The following is a 13,176-nucleotide window of genomic DNA, read 5'->3' as shown; positions in this document are numbered from 1 at the left end:
GCAGATCTTGGGGTTACCCCACCTGAACACTTTGCTCCTGGTCTGGTAGCAGGCTCTCGTGTCCAGATGTTTAAGTCACCTAATCCACACTGAGTTGCAACCATAAATTTTCATGTTAAGCCAATCCTTTGGACATTCAGTCTTGGTGAAAAAGCTGCTGTTTGAGTTAATAAGTGCCTCCAAATAATCCATTTAAACTGTCAAGATGCTGGAATATCTTTTATGGTCTGACTTGTGAGTTTCAATTTGGTTTTATCTGGGGTTTTTTTTGGTGGCTGCATCTCCCATCCCTAGCAATACAGGTCAGAAAACAAAAGTCTTGTTAATAACTTTGGTGATTAACAAAATTTATAAGCAATTTTTTCTGCTGGAGGAAAAATAGCAAGGAAGTAGCAGAGGGGTTGCTTATTTTTATTCCAAATTAAGCTTTACATGGATTTGGGGAGTGATAAGCCACAGCAATAATGATTCATTGATGAGCCTGACATCTTCAAAAGATTAATTCAAAGCTGGACCTAAGTAGGAACTTTTTCCCAAGTTGCAAAAAGTCTGTGGCTCACAAGTTTGACTTCAGTCACCTGAACTTGTTTTCCAAACTTTTCATTTTTCCTTTTAATTCGGTGCTTCAAACTTCCCTTACTAAAGTCAATTCATGCATTCAGGTATCTGGTGTCATTCATATCAATCTGCATATCCTCATACCCCAGCTGGCTTGGTGGTGTAACCCCTTCCCTGGGAAGCCAGTTGCAGTGCCCAACCACTCTTTGGGTGAAGAACCTTTTCCTAATATCCAGCTTAAACCTCCCCTGACACAACTTAGTTACGTTCCTTTGGGTCCTGTTACTGACCACCAGAGATATCTGCTTCCTCTGCTTCCTCTCATGGACAGGACAGTGTGGTTCTGCATCTTGCTTTTTATTCTTGATTCAGTGTGCTTGGGTCACGTTTCCACGTGGTGAGACATGACTCTGCACACCTCTGTGCTTTCTTCATTAATGCAGAGGTCGTAATTGAAGTACAGGTTTCTGATGAAGCTTTCTCAATTGCTCTGAAGTATGAATGGCTATTCATTAACAGGTGCAGAGGATATGTTTCACTGTGTTGATACCCCAGGATGGCTGCACAGGTATCTTATCTGAGACGACTTCTATTCCTGCTAAGGAGGTTATTAGTTACCCTTTGGATTTATATTTGCAGAGGGTGGAAGCTGGGCAGGGTAGAAATACAAAGAGGAGATAAGGATGTGAGACGATCTTTTTGACCTGGATTGTGTGGTCCTACCTGCATCCTGTGGGATGGGCTGTGCTCGCAGATCCCCTGGGCTTCTTGTGCCGTGGTACCCCGGCGTGTTCCTCGGCAGAGGCGTTCTGTGTGGGTGAATGTTCGAGGCAGCCAGTGCTATTTCCCCGAAGTGAGGCGGGCAGGAGCAGGGAGGGATGCGCTGGCAATGCTGCGAGCGGCCAGCGGGCGCCACTGCCGCTCTGCTGCGCGGCCGCTGCATCCCCGGCTCCACTGCATCCGCGGCTCCGCTGCCTCCCCTGGCTCCGCCGCATCCCCGGCTCCGCTGCATCCCCGGCTCCGCCGCATCCCCGGCTCCGCTGCATCCCCCGGCTCCGCTGCATCCCCCGGCTCCGCTGCCTCCCCTGGCTCCGCCGCATCCCCGGCTCCACTGCATCCGCGGCTCCGCTGCCTCCCCTGGCTCCGCCGCATCCCCGGCTCCGCTGCATCCCCCGGCTCCGCTGCATCCCCCGGCTCCGCTGCCTCCCCCGGCTCCGCTGCATCCCCCGGCTCCGCTGCATCCCCGGCTCTGCTGCATCCCCGGCTCCGCTGCATCCCGCCCGTCAGCGGCTCCGCGCCCCTGGGCTCCGGCCACAGCTGCAAAGCTCAGCGGCCAAAACACACCATGGCACTCTTTCCGATTGTCTGTGACAAAAGGCATCGGGAGGTTAAAACAGGAATGGGCAGGTTGGACATGAGGATTTTGTAGTCATTTGTCACCTCTAGCAAAGCTGAATTTGTGTCAGTGCTTGTCGCAGACATCTTTTACAACAAATACTTTCCTGAGGATTTTTCCTCCTGAGAAGCTGAGAGGCCTCAGGAACAAAATGTAAACAATGGTTATCTGCTGCTGTGGAATGCAACAGGTGCATCTGTGATTAGTCTCATGTGGTTGTTTCTAATTAATGGACAATCACAGTCAGCTGGCTTGGACACAGAGCCCGAGCCACAAGCCTTTGTTATCATTCTTGACTATTCTATTCTTAGCTAGCCTTCTGATGAACCCTTTCCTTCTATTCTTTTAGTATAGTTTTAATGTAATATATATAATAAAATAATAAATCAAGCCTTCTAAAACATGGAGTCAGATCCTCGTCTCTTCCCTCATCCAAGAACCCCTGTGAACACCATCACAAGTTCTCAATCCAAATGCTGTGTATATACTAGGAGAAATTTATATTGACAACTATGTGATTCAGGCCGGTGACCCTCCAAATTTGGTGTTCCCTCTGGGAATCTAGGGTGAAACCAGGAATTCTAAACAATATTGCTTACTGCTTTCAGTACATTCGCTGTTAAACCTTAGCCAGGAACTTGGGTAGAGTTGTCTTAGATGCTGTAGAAGCAGAGAGCTGATACCTGTCCTGGAAGGTGTGAGCTTATGGCAATGCCAGACCCATCTGGATTACAACAGCTCTGGGAATTGGAGAAGGGTTTGATGGAAACTGAGACTTTGAATCTGACTGAATGTTCTGTAGATGTGGCTGTGCAGGTTAGTTTATCTTGGTTACTTTTGAAGAGCAAGTGAGAAGGGGACCTCTTTCTCAGAGCAATCTCTCAGTCCCACGGGATTTTTCTTTCAGGATCAAGGATATAACCTAAGGGGATGGTAGCTGTAATCAGCATGGCATTTCAGGTACCAAAAGGTGTTTAGGAGCCCAAAGGAACTTGGAAATAAAAAAACTGAACAAACTCAGGGCAGCTTTCCTCATTCTGATTTCTGTTAAGTATTTCTTTGTTTCCAAAACAAAATAATTGCTTTGGCTTTTCCCCCTTTGTGCTTCCTGCCCCCTCTTGGTGACCAACACCCTGTTTGGTCTGTAGGAGATCACAATGCTAAGCCTTGGGGGCACCACTGGAGTTGTGCCCCATATTAAAGACTGGGAGTTTAGGGCTTACAGCATGAGAAACCTCAGCCACAGAAGTTGGTTGGTCAGCCCTTTCTGCTTGTCCTGGCGTAAGGGTGGTGTGAACTCAGCCTCTGTGCAGGTGCTCCCTCATGGCTTGGTGTCTTAGGAATCTGACTGTAACACAGCCTGGCAGTTATAAGCAATGGGCACCATGTTTTAAGGAGCATATTCCAGTGTGATTTTCAACTTTCATGGCCATCAAATGTTTTGTTGTACGGCCAGCTGCTTTCCTCCTTGAGCACAACCAAGGGTTGCTCATGGTGTTCCTAAGCTCCTTCCTCCATGCTGCATCCCTAGGAGATTTCAATGGCACTTCAGAAACAAGAGTGACTGATGCAGGTGAGTCACCTTCCTGGTGCAGACTAACCCTGTCTTGGGACTATCCTCTAGGTCTCTCCCTAGAAAGAAAGGAGATTTAGTAATGAAATTTATTGCTGGCTTTGTATGCAGCTCAGAACACTGGACAACAAGAGAAGCAGCCAGATTTAGAGAATGATGTGATCACCACTTCAATGGGCTGCAAGTCACCATCTGATTTTATGTATTATCCTAGCTTCCAGCTGCTGCTCATCCTACCTGGATTTTCAGCAGCTCCACTTGGGGGACAATTGCATCACAGAGCTGGCCCAGCTCCTGTGGATGAAGCCAGTCCTATGGGTGACATCTCTCTGCTACCCAGCTATGCAGCAGGGCTCCCAGCTTTCCTTGGAGAAATGGCTCCTTAAAGGATGCTACAAAATGATTTGCAGTGGCATGAGATTGTGTATTTCCAACAGCTTGAGGTGCCTGCCTGAAGCTGGCCCCAGTGCTCTGGAAGTGGGCAGTTGCCACCGGTAACACATCCTTGCTCCGAGTATTTGATCTCAGCGGATGTCTTTTGAGCCATGGAGTGTGGCAGAGTTGTGGATATGCCTCAGGTGCCCTTATTAGATGCCTGGATGCATTTTGAAAATGGCTGCTTAGAAAATGTCTAATTGCTATTCCACATATTCAAAAAGGTTTTTTTTTTTCTCTTGTCAAGGCTTTGGCATGCCTTGGATTGCTAAATATACTTTCCTCTTGCAAATTCTTGGCAGGAATCTGTGTAAGGAATCATGCCAAGCAGTCTCTTCAAATGTTAACAAGCTCATCGGTGTGGCTTTCCCAGTGCAGGGTTTGTGCTCTTTTTTTTTCCACCTTCCTTCCCAAAAAACCCCAACCCTTCTTTTTGTACACTGTTGCTCTAAGCACATGGACTATGGCAGCTCTGCAAGAAAGGATTTTTCTAACCAGAGCCAAAAAAAAGTGCTTGATTCGTGTTCAACAGTTTGGTGTCACAGCCCTGCTCAACCTCCCGGGCTTCTGTTGAGTAGGAAGCATGGATTTCGGGGTGCTTGTGGAAAACCTAATCCATTTCCTCTCCTCCTTTGCTATTCTTGCTTTTCCTCTGTTCTTAGCAAGCTGGACTGTGTCCTTGCATGGTAATTGTAGATTTGATGTCTTTCTTCCAGTAGCCTATTAGCAAGTGAATGAGGCTGTCATGCTCCCCTTTTGTTCCCTCCCCAGCGCTTATCCGGGTGCAGAAGCAGCCCTGGAGGTGGTGCCTGCAGCCGGGCAGGACCCGAGATTAGAGCTTCAGACCGGGCTGCTCCTCTCCCTCTGCCCCAGGCAAAGCGCAGCGCTGCTCTGGCATCCGGAATTTACCAAGCAAAGAAAGCAGTGAGAAGCCAGAGCAGCACCTCTGGAAACCTCAATGTCTCCCTGAAGGAAGCCTTACCCTGGGACAGTCGGCATTCACCAATCAGTATGAGGTTACACACCCCCCTTTGGCTTCACTGCAGACAATCCTGCCTGAGCATTTGGAGAGCTTTGCCCCTGACTTGCTCCCCCTGGCCTTCAATCATCTGATGGACACACCTTGGGAGCAAGCCTTTGTGTCCAGGTTGGGGGGTTGGATTCCACTCCCTGTACTCAGTCCTACCTCCTCTTCATGGAGAGGAGGCTCCATGTGGGATGCAGGGAAGGTGCTGCAGCGGAATTGAGTTGTGGGGCCAGAGCCTGAGTGCATCACACTGCAGCCTGGAATGAGCAGTGGGTATTATTGAAGGGACCTCTGCTCACACTGAGGAATTTTTATTTATAACTCATGAGTTTAATTTCAGGAATTTGCTCTGTGACCCTTCTCCACTTCTTTGATTAAACCTCCTATTGTAAGAGGAGAGTTTTATTTTGCAGTCCTTCCCCACCCTGAGACAAATGTCCTGCAAGTCACAACTTTGCTCTGCCCTTCAGGCAATTCTGGAACAGCTTCAGCTCTCTGCAAGTGTGCAGAGAGAACCTGATTCCTTCAAGTAAATATACTTGATGCTAAGTGATGGGCCAAGAGGGCACTTGCCTTTTTCACTGAATATACTTCTTCCAAGCTGCCACCCACTACTGGGCCTCACCTTTGAAGGAAGACATTCTGATGCAAAGAAGGATTGTCTCTAATATCCCAGCTGTGAGGGCAAGTTGATTGCTAGAAGATAGGATCTTGGGCTCTATCAGTCATGCCTGTTTCCATTCAAGTGGTTGCATTTGAAACTGTCCCTATTATTACTATGATGGATTAGATTTGAGATTAAAAGGCAAATCTGTAAAGGGAACATGAAAAAAATCCTTAAATGAAAACTAGACCCAAGTCATGCAAGGAAAGAAAAGGACAAATAAATAATCTAGGCATTAAACAATTAATTTTTAATCTTAGTCAGCTGAAGATGTATTTTTCTTTTTGCATGAGGAATATGAAATTGCGAGTTCCTGTAGCAAGCAGGAGATGCTGGTTCCAAAGTAGGTCCACCTCTGACAGAAATGCTCAGAAATGCTGTGGTGCTCCTTGGGGACCTCAGGTGAAGACTGTGCTGGTACCTGTCAAAACAAAGAACAAAACAGTGCAAGGAAAAGATAGAAGATGGTAAACAATCAAACAGATATGGAAGATTCACAGCCCTAAAAACAGGCTTGTTATCTGAGCCCATCAGCAGCCTGGCCATCACTTGGTTTGGACTATTATTACTGCACCAGTGCTTAGCAGGTGAAGACAGTGATACTTTATCATACACTTTACAATAATACTTTAATCACTGATAAGTCATTTCACATTGATCACTTGGAGAATCTGAAGCATAAGAAATGGTGATAGAGCTGCTGGTGGTGTTACTTTTTTGCTCTCAGAGGGTAGAGAGTGATTGTACATGGTAATCAGGCTACTTTGTTTGGTCAATGTACTTTCCTGCCCTTTCCCACTGCTTCCCTTCCTTCTTTGGTGTGTTCTCACCTTACGTGGACCCCTCCCATGTTGTGAGGCCCTTAAAGCGTGGAATATCCTCTTGTTTTGCCCACTGGGGCAAGCTGAGCACAGAGGATCCTGCATGCTGCCTGTTACCTCTGCTCATCTGGAGCATGGAGATCACCCAAGCCTTTGAGAACACATTTCAGGAGCACTCCCTGCCATCACAGCAGGAACTGGTACCTTTGTCAAAGGGAAAACTAGCCATCACTTGCAGAAAAAGGGGTTGCATAGAAATGAGACAGACTCTGGCTTGTGGTTTTGCTCTAAATCAGCTGCATTTTTAACATTCAGAAGCCAACAAAGATGAAAGACTCCTGGTCAACCTCTCTACTCCCTTGGGGAAAAAAGTAAAAAGACTTGATAAATATTTTGCATTAATAAATTCCATTTGTCTTATAAAACAAAGTTTGCCAGCTACCAAAGCAGGAAAAATATTTCACATAACTCTGAGTGCGACGTCTAAAAGGTTGCTATGAGCCTGGTTTGAGCAACTCTTTCCATATCCCAGAATGTGAAGGAATGCTAATCTTCACCCAAGCTAGGATCAAGCTTGCTGCATGTGTCTGTGTGGTGGCTGCCAGGTGCCCACCAAAGCTGTTTGACTTGACTTGGGGAAATTAATTTAATTTATTGCCAATCAAATCAATGTGGGGTAATGAGAAAATGAAAACCAAACTCTTAAAATACCTTCTTCCCACCCCTTGCTTCTTTCCCAGGCACAGCTCCACTCCTGATTTTCTCTCCCTCCTCCATGGCCTCAGGGGCACCACTGCCTCACCATGGTCTTCCCCATGTGCTGCAGGGGAATCTCAGCTCCAGCGCCTGGAGCACCCCCTGCCCTTCCTTCTTCACTGAGCTGGTGTCTGTTCCTCTCATTCCTCCCTCTGGCAGCAGCTGCTGTTGTGCAGTAACTTCTTTCCTTTCCCTTCCTAAATCCCTTATCCCAGAGGTGCTGCCACCACTGTGGATGGGCTCAGCCTTGGCCAGTCGTGTGTCCATCTTGGAGCCAGCTGACATTGGCTCTGCTGGACACAGGGGAAGCTTCTGGAAGCTTATCACAGAAGCCACCTCTGCTATCAAAACCTTGCCATGCCAACCCATGTACTTTTCTGCCAGACAGTTAGATTTATTGCAAGCTGGTCCAGCAGGTGAGAGGTAAGCCATGGAAAAAGAGATAAAGATGTGTAAATATCCCAGAAGCTGTTTGTGAACCCAAAACAATGTCCCTCATTGTGCTGTGGGAACGTTACTATAAAAGGCAGGAGAAGCACAGCTGCCTACTATTATTATTTTGTTATTAATTTTTAAGTGCGATGTTGATTAATCAGTGGAGCAGATTCCCCTGGGATGTTTCTTGGTCTGGACTACCAAGTCTCTGATTCTCAGGGCAAGAATTAAGCACTGGCTGTTCCTGCTGACCCTGACAGGGTCTATGTGATGGTTTGCATCACCCTGCTGTGGTTTCATGTCAGGCTGTGGAGTGTCAGACATCAGCCACAGCATCTTGGGGAGCTGCAGAAGGCTTTGCAAGCCCGCACCCTCAGTCTTGGTTAGCACTTCCTGACACACAGAAATACAAATTGTTATGAGTGATAGAAGAAGGAGACACCCAAGCCTGAGACAAGCAGGGTGCAGCTGAGATCTGCCTTCAAATAACAGTCTCAAGACCACTTCAGGTTTGGCACTCGGTGCCAAGGGTGCTTTTTTGGCTTTGTAGGATGCAGATCATCACAGCTGACCAACCTCCCTCCATCAGTTTTCCCTAGGTATCAGCTTGGCTTGCAGGAGCTGGGGTTGTTTCTCTACTCAGTTTTAGTCCATCTCCTGGTCACCCCTGCCTGCCTCCTTGAAGATGAACTGGCTGCAGCTTTTTGTATGCTTACACTTCCCCTTGAGCCTCCCTTTGCCTTGGGCCATCTGCCACCAGATGATCTTTTGGAGGGAGGAGGTGACCAAAGGCTCAGAAGTCTCTGTCAATGTCAAGGCCAGGAAATTCTGTGAGTTAAAACACAAAGAAAATGAGGGATGCAGCAGCTCTGGGGGTACAAGAATTGTTTGGAGATTGTCTCTACAAGCATTAAAGCCCCCCAGCCCCACTGCCAGAGATGTGCATGCCAGGAAGATATGCCATGGTGAGCCACTGGGATATGACCATTCTCTCTTGGGAAGGTATTTGAAATGGTTGACTAAAGATTTATCCTGATTTGGGGTGAAAATTTATTTGTGAATCCCAAACAATGTCTCTTGTGGAGCTGTGGGAATGTTGCTATAAAAGTCACGAAAGGCCCAGCTGTCTACGATTATTGTTTTGTTGTTAATTTTTAACAATAAGGGCAATTACCCACTGGAGCAGATCCCCCCTGGGATGTTTGTTGGTCTTCAGTATTTAAACTATGAGGTTCTGTGAGCAGAGACGTGTCTAGGGCAAAGTGTATGTACAGCACCGAAAACCTCAGCGCCTTCAGCCACGGCTTGTGCAAACCTACTCTCAGTTGTGTTGCAGCAGTTCAGGAGGGCACATGTGGCCAGACATGCTGTCTCAGCAGAGGGGTGTCGGTTCCTACTGGGGTGGCAATACGTCTTAGGAAAACTTAGGGACCTGAGTAGCCCTGAGCACCTGAAGTCATTCCCAGTTTTATCAGATTGATATTTCACAGTAGAATAGCCTGTTCAGGCTATAAATAGCCAGCCCCTAGCTGAGAACAATTAGTATTTGTTCTAACAGCAACTGAGGCTCTTTGGAAAGAGTTTCAACAGCTAAAGGATCAGTCCTTGGTCACCAAGGGCGGGGTGTTGTTTTGGTTTTATCCTCCCCCTCTCCCCCTCAGCAGACCGTGCAAGTGCCTCCTCTTTTAGGAATCAGTTCTGGAACAAATGGAGACTCACCACTAAATTATATCTCTGGGCAGAAAAGCAGTGCCAAGCCAGTCGGTTGGTTTTGTAATGTAGGACAGAGCCCCCCTTGCCCTGCGTGCAGTCATGCACAGACTCCTTGGCAGCTAATTAATAATTTGCAGTTTAGCAGCGGCTGCTCCCTTGCATCATTTCAACGCGGTTGCCAAGTGGAAAATTGAAAAGCAAGAGAGAGCCAGAGAGAGGATGACAATGACACAACAACAACAGCAACAACAACAAAGGTTTAAAGTTCTAGGAAATTTCACTATGTGAGGTCAAAATTCCTTGTGTGTTTAGGGGCTGGGCTGTTGGCTGGCAGGCACCTCTAGTTAACATGGTAAGGCCCTTTCTTTTCAAAGTCCTGTTGTCCTCAAGCACCTCCTGTTTCAGAGGAATTTCTTGGCCCTAAAATGCTTGGCCCTAAAGTGTTTGGGGAGGGGGAGGATGTGGGGACTACACAGGGCAGGTTGAAGAGAAATCCAGTGAGGGTTTTTCTCATGGTCGGGAAAGTAACAAGTGTTCTGGGGGATAGGGACAGGCAAGGAGGGATGGTGAAGCACACTTCCCAGGACAGGACTGGGAAGAGGATGGGGGTGATGCCACAAAGGAATTTGCAGAGCAGGGGATACCCAAGAGTGGGCTTACAGCCAAGGGAAACCTGGTCCTAGTTTTTGTGGATCCTGAGGAGCACATCTTGCCAGGAGTGTCTCTCCTCCCACTTTGCTGGTCGGCAGTTGGCCTCTGTTTGGCCTGTTCATGACACTAAAGGGCTCTCCTCTGGGTGGAGGACTTTTTAGCATGGTCCAGTTAGATAACAGTAACACTATGGTCTCGTGAGTTAGGTTTTCCACTCTTTTATGATGTTAGCCCTGGGAAAGAGCTGGAGCACGGAATATTGGCACAGCAAGAAGTACAGCAGCTGAACTGAGCACGTGGAGTTTTCACACATCTTCATGCTTGAGGTTGTCAGAGATGTGAGGAGAAGGGAGCCAAGGGAAGGCTGGTATTCAGAGCATCTGATGAGCTGTTTCTGCTTTGCCAGCCTTTCTTCTGTTTCTCCTCTCCATGGAGGAAGCCATGGAGGCATCTGACTCTTCCCAGCTACAGTCACAGTAGTCTTCATGAGGTTGGCAGCTCCAGGATCTGTGTGGCTGGAGTCTGTCAATTATTTGTGGGAAGTAGGCATAAAAGATCATCAATCTAAACACATGACCTATGAGGAAAGGCTAAAGGATCTGAAGAAGGAGAGCCTTTTTGAAAACATTTGGTTTTAAATACACAAGATATTTTGCTGTAAGGTGAAATGGCCTCATTGTTTCTCTATATTCACTGAAGACCTGACAAGAAATGATGACTGAAACTCCAGCAGCGGGTTGAGTGTTGGTTGGACATCTTCTGGCCATGTAGATCTGATTGGCCTTGCTTTGAGTTAGGGTTGGAGTAGAGACTTCCAGAGGTCCTTTCCAGCAATAAAATTCTAAAATTCTGAGATAGGAACAATTTCCCTGCAATAAGGATGGCCCCACAGTGATGAAGTGAGGTCATAGTAATGTCATGTCTGGGAAGTTCCAAGTTGGAGATTAGGCAAGCATTTGTCAGAAGTGGCTTGGGGAGAGCTGTCAGTGTTCAAAGGACAGAAAGCAGAATGTCCTTCTGATGTCTCTTCTGGTTTTGACTTTAAAAACCATCAGTTCTTCACTCTCAAGCACTGACATCTGAGGGTATCAGGCTATGCATACTCCACTTGTGCTTGGAGGATATTGAGGCTCACAGATAACTGGCATGAGAAAGGATGGGGGAATCTGGGAGGTCAACTGGTTCCATTCAGAAAACTGTTGTTCTCCCATGTTCCCCTCTTGGTTTGGGGGCTTTCTGGAGAGGGAAGGAGCCAATGGTGTAGATGAGATGACTCATGGCCCTTTTCTAAGAAGCCCAGTAATGCTGTGTTGAATCACTGAGCAAACAGGAAGAGCTGCAAATACCCAGAAGTCTTGGGCTCCTTCTGCTGCTCACATTTCATGATTTCATTACTAAATGTAAACCTGGGGCTCACAGTCCCTTCCAGGGAGGTGTGTTTAACAGCACACAAATATCGTCAGCCACATCTCTTCCTCTTTGCCCTGAGCCTTTGTACACAAAGCAGTGATGGGGGGCTTGTAGCTTCTTGCAGTTTCTTGCTTCTGTGGGATTCCTGTGGGCTGAGCATGACTGAATGGCTGTGGTCCTGTGGATGAGAAATGCCTCACACCCTGCTGGCACCGAGGAGGGATTACTGTTCCCTGGTTAATGTGCTTGTTTAATGCCCATTCCGTGAGGCTGTTTCTCAGGCTGTTTTCCTTGCAGAATATGTCTCTGTGTGTGCAATTAGCTAAGAGACATTAGCTTAATGACTTGTGCGTGTCTGAGTTAGGCCTGGCCCAGTCTCGGATGGCTGCCTTTCTCCTGTCTGGAGACTTAATTCTCTGCAGCACAAACTGCTCTGTCATGCTCATCCCAGGGGCTGGATGCAGACAGTGTCTCTTGCTGGTACCCAGCCAAAGGAACCCTGCTATCACACATAATTACCTCCTTGACTCATCGTGACTTTTATTGCTCCCACTCCCCCCTTTTTTGTTTTGTTTTATAAGTTTGATTTGTTCTTTCGAGCTATTGTTTCCATCCCTGTATTCCCAGTGGCTCCAGAGGACTGCAGTGTATTCATGCAGGAATTACTGGGGCGGGCTCTGTGGTCTGTTTTGTGTAAGAGTTCAGACTGAGTGATTGTTCTAGTCTCTTCTGGCTGGTTTCTGAGCTTATGGGTTAGGCAGAGGGAGAGCAATACCTGGACAATGCAAGCTGCATTGTTCAGGAGCCTGGTGCTGAATCAGAGTCCCTCACCAAAATGTAGATGACCATTTCTTTTTACTGGACTGATTGTCTTGGTCATCTCAAGTGGTCCACTGCAGCTGGCTGAGCAGTGGCTCAGGTAAGATGAAGAGGACACTGGTGATCCAGTCTTCTGAACAGTTCCAGAGCCAGAATTTTTCAGGACTGTAAGAGCAGATCTCATAAAGGATCTCTCCTCCCCCTCCATCTTTTGTCCTCAGTCGTTTTCTTTCCCATGTACTTCAGCCTCAGCTTCAAAACTCAGCCCAACAAATGTGTCTAGTAAAAGACAGGTTCATCTTTCTTGTTCCTGGCTGCACCGAAACTTCTGCTGGCTCAACTGGATGACTTCTCTAGGCAAAAACGGATTAAGTTTCCAGAGCCACCACTGTGAAACTATTTGCTGTGATTGGACCTGAACAACAACATTTATGGGAAGAAAGGCAAGCAGATAGGGGTATCCTGTGAGCTTGCTGATAGGTAAAGGCATGGTCAGATAGTGTTTTTGAACCAGACATTGTCTGCCTAGTGCTACCTGTGGTCCTTTCCTGAAAAGTGAGGGCAGGAGTGCTGTACATTTTGGATAGCAGTAAGTCAGTTTATCTGCCCCTCTGGCCTTGTGAGAGGTTTCATTGGGCCTCCAGGCACCTCCATGTCCTTTTCACTTCCTCCCTCCTTGTGCTACTACCCATAGGAAAGGTCCTTGAAGCCATCACCTGCAGCTCACTCTTAGGAGGGACCTGTACTTGTTCCTTGGTGGAAGCTGAGGAAAAAGGAGTGCTTGGGTGGACCACGCTGGAAGACTTCCTTCAAGGATTTCTCTGTGGGTAGGATGTGTGTGCCACAGAGGCAGCTGTTTTGGAGTAGGTGGTTTGAAATACTGTATGGAGCAACAGGAAAACAAGTGACAAGTTCATA

Source organism: Melozone crissalis, unplaced genomic scaffold, assembly GCF_028551555.1.
Source record: "Melozone crissalis strain CALT ecotype California unplaced genomic scaffold, PUWL_Pcris_2 ptg000023l_1, whole genome shotgun sequence".
In the NCBI taxonomy this organism is placed as follows: Eukaryota; Metazoa; Chordata; class Aves; order Passeriformes; family Passerellidae; genus Melozone; species Melozone crissalis.
Note: the sequence above shows the minus strand (reverse complement) of the source record.